At 42.0% G+C, this 24,052-nt stretch overlaps 1 protein-coding gene and 1 long non-coding RNA gene across 9 annotated transcripts in view; one reads left to right on the plus strand and one right to left on the minus strand.

Annotated features, from left to right (window-relative positions):
- The window catches only part of CHRM3 (cholinergic receptor muscarinic 3), a 229,645-nt gene that overhangs the window by 192,236 nt on the left and 13,357 nt on the right, over positions 1-24,052 (plus strand). The window contains exon 5 of one of the 5 annotated variants that reach the window (XM_083496891.1): positions 14,412-14,492. The exons of the other annotated variants lie outside the window; for them this stretch is intronic. The gene's annotated coding sequence lies outside the window, so the exon portion shown is untranslated. The remainder of the gene's footprint in view (positions 1-14,411; positions 14,493-24,052) is intronic. 5 annotated transcript variants of the gene reach the window in all.
- Positions 1-24,052, minus strand: part of LOC310704048 — a 56,059-nt gene that overhangs the window by 4,491 nt on the left and 27,516 nt on the right. For all 4 annotated transcript variants that reach the window (XR_014524521.1, XR_014524522.1, XR_014524523.1 and 1 more), the window contains one exon: positions 485-573. This is a non-coding gene — a long non-coding RNA (uncharacterized lncRNA). The remainder of the gene's footprint in view (positions 1-484; positions 574-24,052) is intronic.

Consider the following 24,052-nt stretch of genomic DNA (forward strand, 5'->3'; position numbering starts at 1 on the left):
CCATTTTATTTTTTTGATGTTTGTTTCTCCTTTCAATTAAATAAAAAGTAAGAGCCCGTGCAGTGCAGATCAATTTTCACTGTATGCTGCAATCATAATAATGGTGTGTGAAAACACAGCTTTTGATCAAACTTGGTTCAAGTATTTTTATGATGACTGAACAACGCCTTTCATGGCAAAAGTAATTCCAGGCTTCTGAAAATAAATTGCATAAAGGTAAAAGTACAAAGGCAAATTCGCAGAGTTCAGACTCTCACAAAGCTTTACCGAAGGAAACCAGTCAATAAAAATGCTGCCAATTTTTGTTAAGCCTTCACAAGCTATTTAGGGCCAAGGATGTTTCTTTTTCCTTGTGAATACTTGCAGGAAGTGCCACTTCACAGAAAAGAAAAGAAAAGAAAAAAACCTTGGAGGAGCAACTGTCTTGATTTGTCTGTTTCCAGAATGCTAATTTCTCATACACTGAACACAATAGAGATCTTACCTTGAGAACAATCATGCTTCCTTTCACCTCCTAATTTTAGTGGTGCATTTCAGAGGCTACAGAATTGCAGGCAACCAGGGGGTGGGGCCCTGCAAATGAGAAGTTAAAACAGAAGTCTCTTCTTTTGCAGGGAAAGAAAACTTTTGAGAAACCAGAGGACAGGTTTTGACAAAGTACTAATGGGAAGTAGAAGGCTGGGGTTTGAACCCCAAGGGGAGGAGAAGTGATTGCACTAATAGTGCCCCACTGCAAGCTTCACAAAGCAGTGACAGTAGGCACACTGGATGCATTTGGAATTGGGTATCAGGAGATGAGAGTTCAAGCCCCATCATGGGCAATGGAGCAAAATGGTACCACTCTTCCTTTGCATGCGGCCTATTGAGGAAACAGTTATGCCAGGGGCAAAAGAAAATGAACTCAACCCCACACTGCAAGCACGGCAGAGACACCACGAGGCATTTACCTATCCTGCTTCTTCACTCTCAGTCTCAACACCTAACCATAGGGAAGTACAGCCTGCAGAAAGAGTTCTGGTCTTGTAGAACATCTCACATTTTATACACAGAGAGGGTCCCAGGTTAAAACCCACAGTATACCTTTACACTAGGAAGGAGGGAAGGGATCCTCCATACCCAGGCACTCCTGGGCCAATTACAAGGTGTTCTGCATGGGCCAGTAGCCTATTTCCACATTGGGCAAATAGGTCTTTTGGCCAACTTCTCCCTCTGTCAACCAGTGTGAAAAGTCCACCCTCCTACCTTTTTTGCCTGATAAGCCAGCCTAATTAGCTAGCATTCCAGCAGAATGTAGTTCCTCCTTTCTCCCCACCCTCAACAGCATACATGCTGGCAGAAGCAGTCATCCCCCTTGTGGACCTCGAGAGGCCTGCTGCCTCTGGACACAGCATTTCTGCTTGAACAGAGAGAGGAGTAAGGACAGCTAGTTCTGGTAATCTGAGGTCTCTACAAAACTGCACAGAAAGTTTCAGGCCCCACAGCAAAAAGATAACCAAAAACATTTGTGAGTGTGGAGAACTCTGCCTTTGAGGAAGAAGTAAGGACTTGACAGAACATTCTCAATCCCCTTGATTTTTTACAGATTCTGTGCATGATTGAATCAAGGAAGCTCTTTCACTGATGTATCCTACAGATTTCAAGCTATAAATTAATTTTGCACAGTTTTGTTTCTTACCAGTCAGTATTTTCAACCACCTTGTCTTCCATCTTATTAATATCTTCAAGAAACAGAGTTGTCTGAATCTGTGTTTGCACACATTCATAAAATTTTGTTCCCTTTCTCTACAGTATGGATCAAAAACTGTAGCCCAGGAGTTTTGGATAAAAAGGGAAATTCATATTATATTAATAGATTCCACCCCTGATGTTTTATTTTAATAACCCACTTTGTCTCTTCCCCTCTCTTTATTTAAATACCATAGCCCGAGTGCGAAGGACTTTGTGATTCATTTTATTAGAAAAGAAAATTTAATAACTATAAAATGAAGATGTTATTTAACCTGTTCAGAGATCTTGCAAATAGTGGAAACATTTTCTGTTATGGCAGTGCCTTATGATCTTAATGTAAGAGTTTATTAAAATACAATAAGGACTAGTCAGTTTTGTACAAAAGTATTATTTGAGGTTTTCCTTCTCTGATAATGTTTATTTCAAAATAAATACAATACTATTGTGTCTTAATGCCAGGGTTTGGTTTCAAGGATTCTGTGTAGATGCAAAAACATGCATACCCAGAAGCCCCAGGGTGCTCTCACAAGATCTCATGGGGCCACCTGAGTCCCCACATTACAGGGGTCAGCAAACTTTTTCAGTCGGGGGCCGGTCCACTGTCCTCAGACCTTGTGGGGGGCCGGACTATATTTTTTTTTGGGGGGGGAGAATGAATGAATTCCTATACCCCACAAATAACCCAGAGATGCATTTTAAATAAAAGGGCACATTCTACTCATGTAAAAACACCAGGCAGGCCCCACAAATAACCCATATATGCTTTTTAAATAAAAGGACACATTCTACTCATGTAAAAACACGCTGATTCCTGGTCCATCCGCGGGCCGGATTTAGAAGGTGATTGGGCCAGATCCAGCCCCCGGGCCTTAGTTTGCCTACCCATGCCCCACAAGATCTCATGGGAGCATCTCAGTCTGTGCATGATTAGAAAACCTTGCTTGCAAAACGAGGTAGTGAGCATAGAAGCTATTTTGTGCTGGAACAATCCAGCACAAAAGGAGTTTTAAAGCTTTCTGCTTTGCTTTCCAAGCAAGGCTATCTAATTGCACTGGCTGCAGAAGCCCCACAATGCTCTCACTAGTGGGGACGTTCAAGTTCCTGTGAGATCTTGTGGGAGCATCCCAGACCTGGCGTGTAAAGAGTTTATTATTGGATGCTACTCAAGTTCAATTGCCACATCAATCTCAGGCACAGATTAGCCAGCCTTCCAGGCTTCCAGTACTTCAATTAAAGGCCAAGAAAAGACAACATCAAATGCAGAAGTGCAGGTGGCAGAGGAAGGTTCAGAAGAAAGGTAATATCTCAAGTCCCTATTGCTACTAGAAGTTTTGAGATTAAATTTATAGGAATATATATTCGGCCAACAAGAAACCAAGAGGATAGGTCTCATGCGTGCAAGCTTAAGTGCACACTTGAACACTCCAACTATACCCCTTGATTAAGTGAAAGGAAGAAAACAAAAACAAAAAACAGTTGGACAGGCAGGATAAATCCCTACAAACACTTAGGGTGAATTTAGGCAAATCTTTACCCATTTTGTTAAGTCAATTGCTTACTATGATTATCTTGCCTGTTCCATTTCACTATGACATGTTATTAATTATATTTGAGTCTGTGTAAAAATAAATGTGACAAGAACAAATGATAGGTAATAACAGGAGCCATAAAAAGGTGGTAAGCACACTGTACTCGTCTCACGTACATTGTCATAATGGTTCACAAAGACACAGAAGTCTTGTTGTTTTTTTCCTTTTTACCTCTAGTTGACTTCTAAATTCTTAACCACTATAACTTTTCAAAGCACTGTGTGATTGTCAGATAATCTCATCCAGAGCTGCTTCTTTTTCAGCCAGAACTCGCTGGAACTCAGTTCCAGCACCTCTCAGGTGGGCGCCATTGCCATTCTTAAGACAACGAGGGAGGTGATCATGGTGAGAAAAATATCACTGATCTTATCAACACATATTGTGTGTTAAGAAAAGGGCAATGAAATGAGGATTTGGAATCTCTATTTCTTTATTTTGTTGGTATGCTACCTCGAAGGGCTCAGAGCATCTATTTTGTCCTCACAACAGCCCTGTGAGATAGGCCAATCCAAGAAATTGTGATGGGCCCAAGGTCACAGAGTAAGATCCATGGTGAAGAGGCATTTGTATCAGGTCTCCCAAGCCTATGTTGCATTAACTTCACCAGCTCCCACAGCCAATATGAAGAGAGACAGCTATTACTTTACCCATACAATGTCCCTGAAAGTGGAAATGATGGGTCACCATGGTCTGCCATTTCCCATTGGCAGATTCAAGGCTTCAATTTGTGCAGTGCAGCAGCAGGCCAGCAGCAGAGTTTCCATGTTGCCCATTTTTATTAAGTAAAATAACAATGAAGAAACTCCACCACCTACTAGCCACTTCAGAGCCCTCTTCTTTGAGCACCGAGTTTCCTAGAATTTTAATGGATGACCAAGTAAATAGGACACCATCCCAGGCACTGCTGGAGATACCAGATGATCCAACATGTAAGACACCTGGTCACACTAAAAGAGACATGAGCCATTCAAATCCAGATTTTCTATTGTGTAGTAGTGACTAAGGCCCAAGACTGACCTTGGGAATGAAAGGAAAGAGGCTGAAGAATCCTCCCCCTTCTCCAAATAGATACTAGGTCAACTCAGTGCAGGGTAGAGAAAATGCTGCTCTCCAGACATTGTAGTGGCTAATGGATAGGTCTAAGGATTCAGTGACATCTGGAAGCCACAGATTAGCCACCCCTACCTTATAGCTTATGCATTGTAGATGTTTCCTACATGGGCCCATTGAACAGGGGTCTAGCCAGCTGAGTTGCTTGGGTGTTGGCCTCAGCTCGTTTCCATTTATGGAAAGTGGGCAAAAGAGATTTCCCTTGCTAATATTTTCTGAAGGTTGAAAGCTAAAGCTCTCTTCGGTGAAGATTAATAACATGAGTTATTGTGGTTGAAAGGGGTTTCCACTTGACCTGTTCTGAACCTCTGGAGGCTGCACATGGAGAATGCAGACTCGATTGCTGTAGCATGTGGAGTGATCATCTAACAGAAGTAGCTGAACTAAACGCTGGGCTACCACTTTTTATTCAACAAAGACTTGTAAATCAATGAATAAGTTTAAAATGACTTCAGACTATTTGGTGAGGTGGGTGGGTGGGTGTAGTTACATAGTCTCAGGTATTTTTAAAGCAGATTTTGCAAGCAGTTAAGCCAGCACTGACAGCTGAGTAATATCAGTGGAGTCCATATAAAATTGTCCAGGCTTGGGCGTGTTCCATAGCTAAGACGAAAGAACACTGGACTGAAATACCCAATTCATGCACTCATCTAAATGCACACCTGTCATAGACAGGACAGTCTGCTCAGTTCCCTCCACCAGAGTATTTTGTATTGTCGGCAGAATAAAGTTGCCAGCCAATTAATCTTTTTTAGAGGATTTCTAGATGGCCTTTTTCAGACTCAGTCCACACCAGGCTTCCACAAACTCGGCCCTCCAGATGTTTTTTTTTTTTTGCCTAAAACTCCCATGATCCCCAGCTAGCAGGACCAGTGGTCAGGGATGGTGGGAACTGTAGTCTCAAAACATATGGAAGGCCGAGTTTGAGGAAGCCTGGTCCACACTTATTACTGGTCTGGTTAATGTAAAAAAGGCAGGTAATTCCAAGGACTTCTGAGTAAAACACCAGAAGGAAGGCAAGATATTGAGGGAGGGAGTCATTCACTACAGATCTTAGCATTTATGGTCAAACCATTTGTGAGGTTCTGGTGATAGTGGGTATCAGCCGGAGGCATCTGTTGTTCTGATAATTATGTTTTATTAAAACTGTTAAATTTAAACATTGCATTTAAGATCTGAAATTCTGTGGAAAACCAAAGAGGTGATATTTACTTGATGTCATGCTTTATATAGTTATCAGATGAAAATTAAAATGTCATCAGTGATATTAGGAGGGCCTCTTAAGTGTTTAATGACTGAATTATACAGTAATTTAATCACCCATTCATACCAAGTAAAAACAAGCCTTTGCAGTGAAGTTTAACACTACTTTATAACGTATAAACTTAATACGGAACAAATGTTTAAACCAGTCTTGTAGTAGAGAAGTCTAATCTAATTAAGGCACAACTGGAACTCAATTAAATCAGGGTTAAACTGGTCATACAAACCTTGGGTTCCGATTCTGCTGTTACAGAATTGTAGAGTTGAATGGGACCCTGAGGGTCCTCTAGTCCAACCCCTTGCAATACAGGAATAACACAACACAGGCAGAAACTTCCAACATCCTGCTTGATTGCATGATTCCGAGTTCAGCTATTGTGAGAGAAGGAGAAAACAACGTTGCCTGATGTTGCCTACAATACATTCTCTTCCACAACAATTTCCCCTCACAGTGGTACCTCAGGTTAAGAACTTAATTCGTTCTGGAGGTCTGTTCTTAACCTGAAACTGTTCTTCACCTGAGGTGCCACTTTAGCTAATGGGGCCTCCCACTACACACTTTACCACAGAGTGTGCATTTTAGGCTGGAGAATGGCACTGTAAAATTTGTGGAAGTGTGATTTCAAAGAATGACTTTGAAATGGGAATGGAACCCAGTTCCTCAATTTCCTCCCTGTCACAGATTTTAATCTTTGATTGAGCTGAAATAGACCCTGTTGGTTAAGCATCCCCCACAACTCTTACAAGGGTATTTTCTATAACTGTCCACATTGCCCAGCTAAGCCATTTCAGTGGTACTTTCCCTATACTCCCCTAACAGTTGAGCTGATGCTTTAAAGCGCGCCGGGGGGGGGGGGACGGGACCTATAACGCTACAATTGCTCAGCCACTATGTGGATTTCATATAGCCCTTAAGTGGGATTTAAGTGATAAGCAGTTGGATCCTGTTCTTGTCTTTGAAAAAGAATATCACTTACATTGTATAAATATCATTCCCGCCCCTCATTTTCTGTAAATTGCTCAATCACAGCCATATTTTTTTCAACAGTTGAGCTTTGCCCCAGTTCTCTGCTAGGAGCAGAACAATGTGGTTGGCTGAGCTGGAGTATTCTGCTGTCATGCAGTTGTAAATTTGCAGCAATCTGAAAAGATGCTTCCAAAAAGGCAAAGTGCTCCCTTGAGCTGTAAATTTAGTATTATAACCTACTATAGGATTTGAGAAGTCCTGATAAAAAGGATAGATACTATACTACTATACTAAAGGATAGATACTACTAAAAAGGATAGATACTATGACAATATTTTATGTGCATATCTCATAGACCACCTTAATTGCTGCCAGGCAATTTCAGAATTCAATGTGAATTTTTCATAAACCTCCAGAATGATCAGATAGTTTGTTGATAATGCAAGGTTTATAACAGGAGTGTATCTATTGATCCTATCTACTGAAGAGATGCCAGGCATAAAATATTTCAATGACAATAGAATATACTCCTAGTAAATATATTCTAGGGGTTATGTCAGCTCTGTATGGGACTGAATAACATTCAGAGTTATTCTCCCTGAATCAAAGTGCAATGTCAAAAGATCCCCACAAAGTTTCATGTTTTACTCTGTTGTTTATCCTCTTTTCTGTACTTTATAGCTGTATTTCTTCCTCTCTCTCTCTACTCCCATTGTGTCTGCATAGCCCAGGGACAGGATGGTTTAGGCTCCTCAGAGATGTGCTATGATCTATCTACACTTTTTTTAAAAAGATAAAGTCAACATACTTAGACTTGGACACTATAAAGTCAATATACTTGGATACTAGTTATTTCAGAACCAGACCTGGTGAGCGCAAGAGCCCCTATTCAGTTTTCTATGGTTACACATTAGCTGCAAATGTGGATGAGATCCTTGCAGAGCTTTGGCATGTTATACCATATTGACTTCATTGCAGTCTGTACGGGTATGGGGATTCAGCCTCCGTAATAAAAGTAGTATTTGTCTTAATGTAGTTCAGCAATCTGCTCCTTAATGTTATAATTTGCTTATTTTTGTTTTCCTTACTGCCAGCTTTCATTTCTTTTCCTATAGTATGTGCAATAATGTTTCTGCATCTTATTGCTTTTTAAGTGAATTTATTGCCTTTTTAGAGCTCTGTTCTTGGTATGCATGCTATGGAGAGATGTGTAAATAGAAATGTTTAATCTCTCAAAATTGGATTCAGAATTAGTTCCATTGGATTCAAATGATTGAATCCATCATCTGAATTATAAAATTACAGGAACAGTTTAAAAATGATTTATTGCTCTGGTTATAGAGCTGAATTCCTTGCTTCCTGACCAAGTATCTTTCAAAACATTCAATAGCTAGAGTTTATTTTATGGGTTTAGCTCCCCACTCCCCACAGAGATGCTCCTAGAGGTGTTGCAGAAATCAGTGTGACTTCTCATGCACACCAGCATATTCTGGAGCTCACATATGTCTGGTTATATACACAACATTTAGCTATATAAATGACATTTTCGCCTCTGCAAGCGATCACTCATGCACATAGACTCACACAGCATCTTCACCTTTGTCCTCTCCCACTTCTGAAATATTTAGCTGTGCAGACCATATTCAGCACAGTTGATGCTGTCTAGGTTACAAATAAGGGACGCAGGTGGCGCTGTGGGTAAAACCTCAGTGCCTAGGACTTGCCGATCGTATGGTCGGCGGTTCTAATCCCCACGGCGGGGTGAGCTCCCGTCTTTCGGTCCCAGCTCCTGCCCACCTAGCAGTTCGAAAGCACTTCTAAGTGCAAGTAGATAAATAGATACCGCTTTATAGCGGGAAGGTAAACGGCGTTTCCGTGTGCTGCGCTGGTGCTGGCTCGCCAGAGCAGCTTCGTCACACTGCCCACGTGACCCAGAAGTGTCTCCGGACAGCGCTGGCTCCCGGCCTCTTAAGTGAGATAAGTGCACAACCTTAGAGTCGGAAACGACTGGCCCATACGGGCAGGGGTACCTTTGCCTTTACCATTTAGGTTACAAATATGATTCATTTTTCAATATTTGGAAGCATCCCTTTTTTCTGTTTTAGCCTGGGGGAGCAACCACCATGTTCAAAGCTACAGGGAATTTTTAAGGAGCCCCCCCCCCCCCACAGGAAATATTGGTAAATACATTTTGGAGAAACATCATGTAATGAGGCCTTCACAAAGATCCCAGCTTACCTTTGGCCATAGTCCGTAGCATACTTAGCATATTTGTTAGCATAACTGTAGTAGCATAAAATCATTGTTCTGCCTATTACTCAGAACTGTGGATGATAGAAAGAGTAAAGATATATATAAGAAAATCCTGTCCTTTTTTGGCACCTTCTGTTTCTTTCCAAAGCTTAGCTTTCAAGCTTTGATGATACTAACTGAAAACTCATATATGTTGTACTGTTAAGTATTAGAATAGTTATAATGGTGACTATCAGCGGAGGCTGGTGCTCTTCAGAAGTATTGGCTCCACATGTCCCATCCACTGTGCCAAGCCACCATCACCAATGGAACATGCAATGCCCATGGGTCAGCAAGACAGAACTTGGTGGAAGCTGATGGGTTTTGAATGGATTTGCAAGTCATCACACTACACTGTCCAGACATGTCATCAGCCCTCAGGTTCAACACAACTGTGTTACCATTTCCAAAACACTGCATAGGGCAGGATATCTTAAGAAAGTAAGTTCAGCCACAGACCACATGATATGATCATACACAATATGGTCAATAAATTACGGTATTTGCAGAGAATATTTTCTAGAAAACACTGAGCAGAGCCTGAAAGACGACAACATGGAAAGACCGAACTCATATAAAAAACATCACATAAATCCCCTGCTCTATTTTTATACCAAATGCTGAAGTGAAGTGTTGTTGCCCTCATGCTCTGTTTGTGAGCTTCCTAAAGCTTTTAGCTTGTTCCATAAACAAATGGAACACTGCTTGACTAGATGAGTCTTGTCTAATACTACAAACCGAACCCAAGGCAGAAATAGGATCTGAGCCCCCAAATGCTCCTTTGACCCGAGAGATGTTGTGCAACACAACCGCAGGCCCACAAGTAACCTGCCTGGGAAATTGAATGTAGGGCAGAGGAGAGATCTGAGCATCAGAACACTAAAGTGTTCCTGCAACAAAATAACCATTTCACAGAAGGAATGCCAATTAATTACCCACCCAGGTCTTGCTGCATCATATCCATTTCCCTTCATCTAGTAGACTAATTAATAACCCACCCATATACCAAAATAATATCCTCTTCAATCAATGGCACATGTTTAGTGTCCTGCAATCTCCGTAAGGGTGGGCAAGAGAAATCCTATGAGCATGTAACTACTCTGCAAGTTGGGAACACTGATTTAAACCAGTGTGCCAAAATAATGGGGGCAGTGGTGTTCTGTTCTTTTTAAATCAAACTGGTTGGTGGGATTTTAATAACACCTGCTTTGCCTTTTGAAGAACGGTAGGTGTTGACAAACTCCTTGGCCTGAATGATACGCCACTCTGGTGACAATAGATTAATCTTAGCTGACCTGGAAAATGGCCAAGAGACTAATGCCACAGCTTATATAAGGTATGCAAAATACTGCAAGTGTTTGCATGGGATCCCCCTTGAGCTAATGTTCAATTCAGATACCTGTTCTAGAATCGAATGTAGAAATCAGTATTTCATCTCATGATCAAACATTAAGTGACCCACTCTTTTATGTTATTGAATGTTTTTGCTCCCTATTCTTCTTGGCCATAACTAGAGGGGACTCTGGAAGTTAAATTTGACCAGCCAGCCTTATACCATCAACTGCAATTTCTCAATTTCTTGTTGGCTGAGTAGCAGCTCTTGATCTTTGCACTGCTATTTCAGTGAAAGGAGATAAAGGTCAGAGAATGCCATTGATTTTCTCTGACAGGTGCAGAACTGTGGTACTCGAGAAGCTGTTTTTACAGATAAGAATCTGCAGTGGGCTCTGCTAGAGGATTCTGATCTCAGAAAACACTGAAGAGGGGTTCCACAAATGAAAGGGAATGAAACATTTTAAACCACTTTCAACAATAAAATGTTCAGTTCCATCCTTGGGTTTTATTCAAATTCACATGCACAGCCCTGTTTTTCATGAGTTGATTTCAATTTTTAGTGATTGTGAGACATTTTCGTCTTATGTGAGCTCTCCACAGTAGGGTGGGGTTTTTTTTTCAAAAACAGAAAAAAGTACTCCTGCAGTAGAAAGGTTAGCGAGAGAACTTGTAAGTAGATTACTGCATCATTCAAAACCTTTTTAATTCAAAGCCTCAGATTTATACAGATGCAAAACAAAAGATACTGGGACCATGCTAGGCATCCTTTTTATTCATGTTGCTATTGGGGCAGTCATACTTCCTTTCTAATCAGTGCACATCCCATAACCTTCTACTCAAATCCTATAGTTAGTTACACCATAAATGTTCTGGTTTCTTTTTGTTCCACTTTTGTTGCACTATAGCCCTTCCAAACAACATTATTGTGTCAGCATCAGGGAAGCATTGCAGAACAAACTAAAGGAGAAAAAATCTACCACTGATGCATTATTATTGTGTCAATGTCTCTCTCTCTCCCCCCCCATTATTTGCCATTAGGCATGTGCTATAATTGTCAAATATCTATTTAAAGCATTGCTATTAACCTTGAGCCAAGAGTTCTGTGAGCCAAGAGTTCATACAATGGTGCATTTGCCTCCGCTCCCACTTCTCCTTGTACCCTCAAGTTTGCTTTAGAGGGTTGGGAGATCCTCCAGGACAGCATAGGAAGCGGCGAGGGAGTGGAAGGTGGAATAGTCAAATTGCCTTCCCCCCACTTCCATTCATGGAAGTCTCTGCTGAATCCATACCCCTTCAATGAACAGAATGACACCTTCCATTCACAGAAGGGAACCTTTGCATCCAACCCAAAGTCTTTATAAATATGTGTTGTCTCTGTAAGTATTCTGCAGCAATTAGAGTACACTGCTAAGGAGAAACAGATGGTGGGGACACAACACTTATATTGTGGAAAAGAACGATGCATTATCTAAGCAAAATCATTTCTTCTATTTTTGGAACACTAATAAGTGAAGCTTTATCTGGGTTATGCTGTTATTTTAGCAGGCAACAGAAGTGCCAAAATGGTAGATGGCAGCCAAATGAATAACCCTTCACAAAAATATGCTATTGCAAGTAGAATGTTTCAGTTATCCTCAGGTTATGGCAATTTGGGACCAGATTTAGAATATAATAATTCTTACACACTATAGTAAGTGTGATCCCCAGAGATGGCAATCCAGTATTCAAAAGCTTTATTTCATTCACCAGATTACATTTACATTCTATGTCTACACTCTGATAGAGAGTCTGGGAGCACTACTGCCCTGTCAGGGTTCACATCCCTAACACACTCCAATGCCATAGGCATAAATTCAGCAGTCACTATTGAAACCCAAGCATTCATTAGGCCTTTGGGACCCTAAATGCTGTAATGCAAAAGATTGCACCCACATGGCTGCCCTGTAGTTCCCGGGATCCTTCTGTGTAAATTTCACATCATTGGTACCATTTAGAAAAAATCCACTTCACTGCTCAATGTTGAGATATGTCTGATCCAAGCTGACTTTTCATAGTTCCACCACAACTCAGATCAATCAGAGGAGGTATCCACATCCATTCATAAGGCCAGCAAGCCAATAGTCAATGGATACTCAAAACTTGCAGCACATTGGGCCTCAGCCAAGCCTGAATCATGACCACACATGGAGCATGCTTAACTTCTCAGGAAGCAGCAAACTCCATTTCACTTGGATGAGGTACTCTAATCCTGTTGTTGCTGTCGAAGAGTGTCCCATTGTCCAGGTTTGCTCACAAGGGCTTCCTCCCCTGCAGAGCTCTGCACTGTGGAAGGTCGGTCAGACATTGAAGAGAATGAGGCAGCCACTGTAGGGGCAAAGACCTATGTGCACACTGGAGTCCAAAGGGTTTTGGCTGCTGCTCCAAGTGAGCTCTATGGTAGCAAAACAAGGTTTGTATGTATGAAGCTATTACAGGAATCCCCCCCTGCTTAAAAATTATGGTGTGTATTCAGTTTGTAACATTTCCTACCATATTATCTGAGAGAGTGATTACACTATGAAATGAAAAGAGGGTTGTTAGCAAGAAGTGAGTCTCAAGGTGAAATGCATTCACCCATTTCTCTCTATGGAGTGGTGATTCTCAATCAAGGGTAGTCATAACTTTTAATATTCCCTTTCTACCTGTTCTGTTCTCATAAGGTCACTGAAGTCTGAAACTGAACCGGATGGTTTCTGCTGACACTTTGCATTGGCAAAGTTGTTTCCTCTGTTTCATTAATGAAGCTCTTTTTGTTCCTTCTGTCTGATGCAATTTGCCTCCACCTTGGCAGTGAAAGCTGCTACCTCCTGTGCGTAAATGCATGATAAAGGACAGGTGAAAGGCGGGGAGATAGAAGAGTCATCAAAAGGCTCTTCCTTGAACTGTTTGAGCTTTGATATTTCACAGCTGCAGGAGGTTTCTTCCACGGATAGTGTTGATGTCTATGTAAATTTTTAATAGTTGTGTTTTATTATTTGTAGATACAAGTAAAATCTGCTGCATAATGTTGCAGTATATCCCTACCCTTAACAGGAGCATTCTGGGGATCTAGGCAGCCTGGAATAAGAGCTTTGTACTGCAATTCAGACCGCTCACCTAGGGAAGGGAGATTAAGCAAAGGGAAGCGATGGATACATCTCCCTTCCCACCTTCATTGTCCAATTGTTTTGGCGCTAGAAGACTGCCAGTCCCAAACTAGCATTTTATAGAAGGGGGGCACACTGTTCTGGGGAGTAGGAAGGGAAGAAAAGTATCTTCTCCTTTCTTCTGCAATGTAATTATATAGTGCAGGGGAAAGTGCTTTAAGCTCACAGTATGCATCCTCCCAGGCTGACCCCCATCAAGTGGTCAGAGACTTGAGAGGGAGAATCCTTTCTCTTCCCCTGTCCTCCATCTTCCTCCTTCTGTCCCAACTGACACCCAAGCATTCTAGGTATCATCTGCTCTCAACCATAGTTCTACACATTCTACCTGATTTCTAGTTTCTACAGTACCCCCTGCCCTGTCTAAATTATGTACTTCTTGGAAGCTCACAGGTTCTTTTCAGGCAGGTTTGGTATATACAGTATTATAAAAACAGCAATCCATTACTCAGATTGGCTGTCGTTCTCCTAATGTAAGCCTCGAGTTGTCCCTGTTTGAATACTCCTTCTCTTTAGTAACTGTGTTGTAACCTGAAAGCCTCACATCATTTACATTCAGACCGCTACCAAATTTATGAGATTACACCAGAGCATGAATTTTACCTGAAGTGGAATTTCAGGTCAAGCCTAGAAGTTCCTGTTTAGGGGAAGCATCTATTGAATGTTGAGGGAAGCAAATCACACTGGGATGAGGGAAAAAATGTTTCAAAAAAGCTTAGAGAAACTTTTGTCCCATCCCACCGCCCCAGCTCTGTCTAAAGCAAAATGTTAAGGGGAATTTAGTCTAAGACAAATACTTGGAAAATTGAAGCAAATCTAGGACCAATTCTCAAGGGTGGTGGTGGTGGTGGTGGTGTGTGTGCCTGTTTCATGCATCTCTGAGGCCTATCCTTCACATGAACAGCAGATAAGGTGGTAAAACTGTGTCTGGTTGTATCACTGTAGACTGCAGCTGGAGTCCAGAGTTCTCCTCCATATCTTAAACAAGCAAGCAAATGTAAATCCTTGAACACTGACAACTGGCAAGTTAAGTGGGAATTGATTCTTTTAACTTTCTTACTGGCATCTAGTTTTCTGTGTGCAGGGGTTTTATGTTTTGTTTGTTTTGAAGATTGAGCTGCATTCAATCATGTGAGACCCCACATGGCATGTGAAGTGATTCAACTGAGACCACATGTTTATCTTCTAGTAATATATATATGGCTTAACTTGCCCATGAGGGTAACTTCTGAAGTGATGTTATGAGGCAAATGTGGGAAACGTCCAATAGAGCAAGTTCTTATAAGAGTGAGTGGTATTTTGTATTTCAGGATAATATTTAGAACTGGGCACCATTTCTTAGAACACTGAATTCCTCCCAATGTATTAAATGAAAGCTTTCTAACACCATCTCATTATATGGTAGCTAGGCATGTTTTACTTTGTATTTTGCACAAGAACGGAAGGAGCTTAAAAATTATGCTCTGTAGGGAAAATCCAGTTCTATACATTTAAAGTTTGAGTGCCATTACTCAGCACCACTCTCATCATGAGCTGACTAGACCAGTATAGTCCTCCCCCCGCCCCAACAGAAATTCCATTACTGCATGAAATAGCAAAGTTTCATGCCTGAACAATGGAGAACTTTAAGAAGACAGACTTTAAAAAAAGGTTCCAAGGGAAATGAGCTTATTTTTCAGTTATTGGAATTCTGTACATAATAATGATATTCTGGCTTTTAATGGCTTGTTATCTGACCTCTAATTATCATGCAGATCTTTATAACAACACAATTTCCATTAAAAATAAACAAAGAAGTTGGGGTAATTTGTGTCTCCTCATAGATAAAAGCCTCAAAGTTTTGGGATATTCTGACTATTACCTTTGGCTCAGTTTCAAGCACTGTATCGTTTTTGAAGGGACGCGGGTGGCGCTGTGGGTTACAGCCTCAGCGCCTAGGACTTGCCGATCAAAAGGTCAGTGGTTCGAATCCCCACGGCGGGGTGTGCTCCCGTCGTTCGGTCCCAGCGCCTGCCAACCTAGCAGTTCGAAAGCACCTTCGGGTGCAAGTAGATAAATAGGGACCGCTTACCAGCGGGAAGGTAAACGGCGTTTCCGTGTGTGCTGCGCTGGCTCGCCAGATGCAGCTTGTCACGCTGGCCACGTGACCCGGAAGTGTCTGCGGACAGCGCTGGCTCCCGGCCTATAGAGTGAGATGAGCGCACAACCCTAGAGTCTGGCAAGACTGGCCCGTACAGGCAGGGGTACCTTTACCTTTATCATTTTTGAAAGAAATGTTTCTGTGCACTTATAGCCATCAATATTACTGTTGTGGAGTCCTTATCCTATCACTTCTAGCTACCCCAAATAGTTAGCAATGTCCTTGTTCTGCAGTGGCTGTAGGCCAAGAGGAAAGAAACCAAAGAGTTATGATTACTTTAAGCTAATGGAAATTATCTGTTAGCTGAGTGGTATTGCTGCTGCTTTTACATCCAAGAGGCCTTGTTTGGTCCCAGCAGAGAGAGATTCCTTACATATTCTCTCTCCCTTCAGTGCTGAATGTTCAGATACTTGGAAAGAAGTATCAGGTGGCATTCTCATTTTTTCCTCCCTCTGTGTATCTTTTTTTAAACCAAGCTGTATCTATTTGGACCTTTTAACTTTACATAGGTCATTTCTTCCAGTGTATTCATCAACTTGTTCCCCTTTATCTGCTTCTTTTCTTTTCCTGTCCGATTTTGTATAGATACATTTTTTTTCAAACCATGGTTAAGTTTATAAGAGGTTTTAAAATAATTTTGCCTCTTGACATATTGATATTTCTTATTTCTATGCTGATTACTCTTTTTCTTATTGACAAGAAACCATACTCGCCCACCCTATGTGCTGTAGCAGTATTGATAACGGTAGTCCCAGTACACAGCAATTCCAACATTAGAGTTATTCTCCTAATTCATGCAGAATTAACTCAGTTTGGGGGACAATAATGGAATGGAACAATTTGGTTATCCTTAGCCTAGGCTGAGGATGATCATTGCTAGCCTGACTCTATGCTAGCAAAGATTTGTTTCATTCTTCAATTTGATGCATAGCAAAAGTGTTTGGTTTCTGTGCTCAAGTGGATTAAAATAAAGAGCAGTAGAAGTCACTGAGGTGGGATGCTAACATAGCCTCCAGCTGCATTGTGCTGACCAATGGGAGTTGAAGGGTGCTGCAGTGCAAACACACTGGTGGACCTCTGCATTGGCTATGCCAGTGCATTTGCACCACGCCAACCTTGCCCCTCCACTTCTGCCTTCCAGTATGAAGCAGCAGCAGCAGCAGCACTGTTGCACTGACTGCTAATGATAGAAGATCTTCCACGCCCTACCCAATATCATAAGGCAGTGGTTTTCAACCAATGTTTCATGGCACCCTGGAATGATAGTCAGGGGTGCTGCGGGCAACACTGGCCTCTGTCCCTCTTTCCTTCCCTCCCTCCTCTGATGCCCTCTTGCATCTCTGCCTCCTAAATACTTGCATGGCTATGGGTTGCAGCAGCCCTGGCTACTAGCTCTGCAAGCGAATGGTGCCTTTGGGACTGGTTAGGGGTGCTGGTTGCCAGGAGCTGAGGCAAGCAAGCTGGCAAGCCCTTGCTGTTGGGAATGGACAGACAAGTCGCAGGTCCCTGTGGGGCAATGTGAGGTGACACCTCTCTTTGGAGCAGGGAGGGGGCAGCTCAGAGACCAGGGGTGACAGCAGCGGCTGCCCAGAAGACTCCCAAGGAGATGGGAGAGGAGGCTGACGGAACACTCCACAAGGGAGGGTGTTCGAAGAAGGGCGAGAGGCTGCCAGCTGTGCAGGCAAGGGGTGACATAACTGGGCTCCTGAGCTCCACAGGGGTGCCACAGAAAGAATGCAGTTGGTCAAGGGAGCTGTAGACTCAAAAAGGTTGAAAACCTCTGTCACAAGGGATTCTTTTATTTGTCTAATTTCACTTTCACATATCACCCAAAAATGTGGTTTCAGAATGGGGGGAAATTAGACTTCCCCACAAGCACTGAATTGCCATAAGCACAAATATATTATTATTATTATTATTATTATTATTATTATTATTATTATTATTATTATTATTATTATTATTATATCACCTAAAAATAACAAGAGACAGCAAACAGCAACATGTAGTGTAACAAATCCTTAAGATATATGTGCTACCTGTGTAACAAAATTAAAAATTCAGAACAATTATAATAAATTTAAAGCCTTCAGTTATCTGTGATTTGTGAAACAAGCCTTAATGAACTCTTGACAGGAAAGGACGTTTCACCACACTTTTCCACCACAAGCTATAAATCAAAAGTACATTTTCATAAATAACCTTGATCAAGGTCACTCTGATAGCACTTTGCTACATGATGGTATTTCACCATATACAGTGCTGTTTTTCTAGAAAAAGAGGTGCTGGAACACACTGCGAATGCCTCACTTGTTCTCTTATAATGACAGTGGTGCCCACCTGAGAGGTACCGGAATTGAGTTCCAGCTGAAAGAAAGCCCTGTTTGGATTTTAAAAGATAAAAACAAACTGGGAGCAGCTGGTGCCCACTGGGTCTGGTGAAGCAGAGAGGGCAGGTCAGCTAACAGTAGACAGAGCCAGGGGTAACAACAGTCAGGCAAGAAACTGAGGACAAAGATGCAAATCCCATGCAGACCTACAATCCCATGCAGGATTGTTTTGCATATACACAACCTTTTTTCCCCTTGGGTGAGAGATGCAAAAAGGGGCCCTGCATGTTGGTTATAAGTAACTTGCAGCGAATTTACAGGGAACCAGCAGAGGGCCTTATCTGTAGTGGCGCCCTCCCTGTGGAATGCCCTCCCATCAGATGTCAAGGAGATAAAGAATTACACAACTTTTAGAACACATCTGAAGACAACCCTGTATCGGGAGGTTTTTAACGCTTGATATTTTAGGTTTTTAGATATGCTGTAAGCCACCCAGAATGGGGACGCGGGTGGCGCTGTGGGTAAAACCTCAGCGCCTAGGGCTTGCCGATCGCATGGTCGGCAGTTCGAATCCCCACGGCGGGGTGAGCTCCCGTCTTTCGGTCCCAGCTCCTGCCCACCTAGCAGTTCGAAAGCACCCCTAAGTGCAAGTAGATAAATAGGTACCGCTTTATAGCGAGAAGGTAAACGGCGTTTCCATGTGCTGCGCTGGTGCCGGCTCGCCAGAGCAGCTTCGTCACGCTGGCCACGTGACCCAGAAGTGTCTGCGGACAGCGCTGGCTCCCGGCCTCTTAAGTGAGATGGGCGCACAACCCTAGAGTCGGACACGACTGGCCCGTACGGGCAGGGGTACCTTTACCTTTACCTTTAAGCCACCCAGAGTGGCTGGGGAAACCCAGGCAGATGGGCGGGGTATATATAATAAAAATATTATTATTATTAGTTGTGCAGATGAGATAACTTATCAGGTGTAGCTTGTTCCCCCTTCTACCCAACCATTAAGGTTGCAGAAGCCGCCTGTGTTCTTCCAAAGGTCTCTACTGAGTAGAACTTTGCAGGGCTGGGGCAAACAAGAAGTTACTATGGGGTGGGTAGGGCGAGGAAAGAGAGAGTAGCCTCTAACTTTGGGGTGTTTCTCCATCTCCACATGCAGTGAGGATCCAAAGACAAGAACAAAGTGGTAAATTTACAGTACAGTGGTAAATACTACTGATGTGTTAATAAACCCATTCACTTGCTGTTTTTTCTGCTGCTATCACAAGTTCATCATGTTTGTTAAACCCAATCCATTTTAACATCAACTTTAAACTTATCTCCAAATGCCTGGATGGAATGCCAAGATTTACGTGCTTTCTCCATAACTGTCATATGGTTGATCTTTTGAATTAGTAACTCAGCTTGGATTGCTGTTCTGGCTACTTCTCAGGTTATATCATGTGCTTGTACTAAATTGTGAACTTACATGCAAGATTATGATTCATTTATTATTGCATCAGGAACTAGTATATAGTTTGGGCTTATCCAAACCAAAAGTCAATTAGGAGCAAAAGCAGTACAAAATGTTCCCTTGTACATTTCTAGCTTCCAAATCCACAAATAAGCAGTGTATTGCAAATATTTATTACCTTTTTGAAAAGTGTTGTTTTGATCTTACCTACATTAATTGTAGCAATTTCATCTGACTTGTATGGGGGGACGACAACTTCTATTTGCATGTTTATGGCACCACCTAGTGGATACTACTATATAGCATTAATGTAAGCTTACATCAATGTTTGAATCTATATACTGTATCTATGCTGCTGCTCATACTTTGGGATCAATAGAGCCAATATAGTTGGTCATAGGGCAAATTAATACATGCAGCCTCACCCTTTGGCATGGTACACCTCCAAGAGCCATCAGCTTAATTGGGCAACTGTTAAGTAAAACTTAGAAGTTTGGCTCTGAAACAGAAAATTCCTGCTGCTAACATAACACTGGGTTGTGCAGAAATAGTATAATAGAGAAAGCAGATATAGCTTGTGGTCCTCATAGTATAATAAGGTCATATTAACAATTTATGCCATGCTATAGATAATTTACTCTGTTTGAGCTGTAAAACAGACCTTGTTACCCATTATTTGGTTAAAAGTAATGACATAATCATAATTTATATGAATGTCCATAGTGGTCTCTAGAAAATCTGGCAATTTGCTAAATTTACAACACAAAACCACAAGTTAAATAGGTGGCTGTAACTTCAATGGTGACTAGAACCTGTCAGAGTGGTGTTGCTGATTACCAGTTAGGCAGAATGGGCCAAGGGAGCAGCAGAAGTTTATGTATGAAAACTCCTCTTCTTCCATGACTAGACGCAGATATGAACATCAGCTGCATTCACTGGGGCTCATCCTGATAGTTCACATTTATAATAGCTCACAACATTCAACAAAATTTTCTGAAAACAAAACGCAACTGTGTATCACAAATAAAACTGAGCCATGTACAAAACCTGAAAAATTGGAGAGTCAGATTCCAGTAAACATTGGGGAGAACAATGAGTTTTTAAGAGGAATTTAAAGGGCACTACTGTTTCTAGAAGGCGTTCTAGAGGCATTCTGTATCACCAAGAAGGCCGGGGTCTGTATTATCACCAAATGCAGAGCAGAATATGTGGGAATGAAAACTGAGAAGGAAGTGAGGATGACTGGATTGGACCTCAATTCATATTGTAGCCATGATCTGCAAGAGTCAAAGGGAAACCTGGCATATTCTTTAGAAGATGCAACAAATGACTCTTTCTGTAGCACCCAAGTTCATTTTAGGACAAGTGAGGTAGAAACCAAAGTGACACAGCTAAATTCATTTCTGGAAGGCTTCACTGAAACGTGTTTCAATCATTTAGGAGTGGCTGCAAAGCAGCTCAAAAAATTATGAGACGAATGAGTCACTGAGCTTCTGGAATATAAAATATGATGTGCTACTGCTGCTTGGTACAAGAAGTGCCAATATTTTTAAAATTCATGTGCTTAACTTGATGATGGTTTATGGCTTAGATTTATTTTTTAAAATCATGCTTCAAAGATATATGTGGCAGCATCATGCACTTCCTTTTGATTAATACAGATAAAGCAATGCCAAAGTATGAATGAACAATCAACTCTGATTGCCTAAATTTTAAGACTGCATTTGTGTATAAAATTAATGTAAGATGTTAATTTCAAAAATCAGTACACTGCCAGATGTGTGGTGTACCTTAATTTAGCACTGATTGGTCAGGTCATTCGTACAGAAATATATGAAATCTAAACTAGTTTGAGTCCATTTTTATTTTCTCCTTACAGTAATAATGTTTGGATAGTGGTGCTGGAGCAACAGCAATCAGAGAACTGGATCCTGAGTTTTCACTCCTTGAATGGAAGGAGCCTCCACTCATAAAAGATCTCTGCTCATGGAAGGGCTCCTACCTTATGCAGAACTCTCCTTCCATGAATGGAAGCTCTGTTCATAGAGCACAAACTTAGGCATGCAAGCCAGGAAGGCTGAGACCCATTTTGGTCCATTAGTTTTTGTTATTAAACATGCATATAATTTTTTTGACCAAAAAATAAATCAATCTGTGAACACAGATGTAAACTAGAGATGCACACTTCACAAACTTTCATTTCACTTCTGAGAGCCCCATTCATTTTATTCCTTTCCCTTCTCATTGTTAATGTTTTGTTCATTTTTCATTTGTTCTTTGTTTCTGCAATGATCACAGCGGAGACCCACCCTGTCATGTCTGATCTATAACGTTGGTATTTTCCATCTAAATAACATAGAATCATAGAGTTGGAAGAGACCACAAGGGCCATCGAGTCCAACCCCCTGCCAAGCAGGAAAAACCATCAGAGCACTCCTGACATATGGTTGTCAAGCCTCTGCTTAAAGACCTCCAAAGTAGGAGACTCCACCACACTCCTTGGCAGCAAATTCCACTGTCGAACAGCTCTCACTGTCAGGAAGCTCTTCCTAATGTTTAGGTGGAATCTTCTTTCTTGTAGCTTGGATCCATTGCTCCGTGTCCACTTCTCTGGAGCAGCAGAAAACAACTTTTCTCCCTCCTCTATGTGACATCCTTTTATATATTTGAACATGGCTATCATATCACCCCCCAACCTCCTCTTCTCCAGGCTAAACATGCCCAGCTCCCTTAGCCGTTCCTCATAAGGCATCGTTTCCAGGCCTTTGACCATTTTGGTTGCCCTCCTCTGGACACGTTACAGTTTGTCAGTGTCCTTCTTGAATTGTGGTGCCCAGAACTGGACACAGTACTCCAGGTGAGGTCTGACCAGAGCAGAATACAGTGGCACTATTACTTCCCTTGATCTAGATGCTATACTCCTATTGATGCAGCCCAGAATTGCATTGGCTTTTTTAGCTGCCGCGTCACACTTTTTGTGCAACATAAAAGTCTCAAAGTATTTTACTACTCTCCAAAAACATTAAACCTACAAAGGCTCAGACAGATTGGACAAAGGGTCTTCCCATTTTATAAGCAATTGGAAAGGATTGGCAACACCTAAGCCCCCCTTAGCAGTTTTCATAACTCTCCCCAGGAATTAAATATGTCCATGAAGAGGGCCATAAGGTGGTACATGAAAGCGCTTTCCCTAACACTCCAACACCTCAGGGGGTCTGAAGAAGGCTTTTAACTACATTCAGCTGAACAGTGTTAGAAACCTTTGTGCAACTAGAAAACCTGCATTATCAGGGTAACTAGCTGTGCAGAGGCTTCTAAATACATTACCTCATAAACACTTTAAAGTCCCCAGACCCCACTCAGTGCAGAAAGCTTGGGTGACTCATACAGGATGGAAATGTTGCATGTGGGGTAGTACAGTGGTACCTCGGATTAAGAATTTAATTCATTCTGGAGGTCTGTTCGTAACCTGAAGCACCACTTTAGCTAATGGGGCCTCCTGCTGCCACCACCGTGCAATTTCTGTTCTCATCCTGAAGCAACGTTTTTAACCTGAGGTACTATTTCTGGGTTAGCGGAGTCTGTAACCTGAAGCGTCTGTAACCTGAGGTACCACTGTATATACAAATAGACCCAGACCCTGCAATCATTATCTGAGGTTCCTCTTTGTGTACCTGTCAACAAGAGGGGGGCAATATGAGAATGGGCCTTTTTCTGTGGTGATTGCCCATTTGTGGAATGCTCTACCCATCTGTCACCTTCATTCCATGGTGCCAGGTGAAAAAGATTCTATTTAACCAGGCCTTTGGCTTATTAACATTATATGTCTTTTTAAATGTGTTGAGGTTTGTGCATTGGTTTTGTCTTGTTTTTATTATGTTTTTCGTCTTCTCATTTTGTATTTTTATGTTGTGAAGCTCCCTGTGATATTCACATGAAGGAAAATATACAGATTTAATGAAAAATAATAAAACTATTGTAGTAGACACTTGCCCATTCCCCTTTCAACATTTTGCACTACTCTCAGGTTGACTTCCCTTCTTCCATTCATTTAACTTTGTACTGCAACTTTCTTAATGACAGCCTTAATGCAAAGTTCCAGGATCACCTACTGCACCAAAAACATCCATTATGAAGAAACAAACTATCTGTACATTGATATTGGGTGAACATACACCCCAGTTATTCTTAGTGAGTGAAGGACAGGAAGGGTTCAAAGAAGCAAATACATTCCAATCATGATAATGAAGCATTTCTAATTGGCACTAATGTGCAGTGTGATAACAGGGGTGCAAGGTATAGGTGGTGGAAGGGGCTTCAGCCCCCTCAGTATTTCTAGGCAGGGGGCTGAGTCCCCGCAATACTGAGGGGGCCACCATCCCCTGCTGCCCCCAGGTGAGCACGAACGCCCAGCCTCAGCTTTGCTCTTGAGTCAGGTCTGACCCGGGGGCGAAATAGAGAAAAGGCAGCGGCAGCAGTGTTGCCACCCCTCTCCTGTAAAGGGCTGCAAGCTCCTTCGTGCTCAGCCGCAGCTCCACTCCTGGGTCAGGTCTGACAGCAGGAGAGTTGCAGCAGCATTGCTGCCCCTCTGCTTGACTGGGCCGCACCATGCAAGGGTGCTGCAGAGGCAGCATTCTTGGGCAAGTGCTGCCCCAACAGGTGGCAGTGG

The sequence above is a fragment of the Podarcis liolepis genome, assembly GCF_965112155.1.
Source record: "Podarcis liolepis genome assembly, chromosome: 3".
NCBI lineage: Eukaryota > Metazoa > Chordata > Lepidosauria > Squamata > Lacertidae > Podarcis > Podarcis liolepis.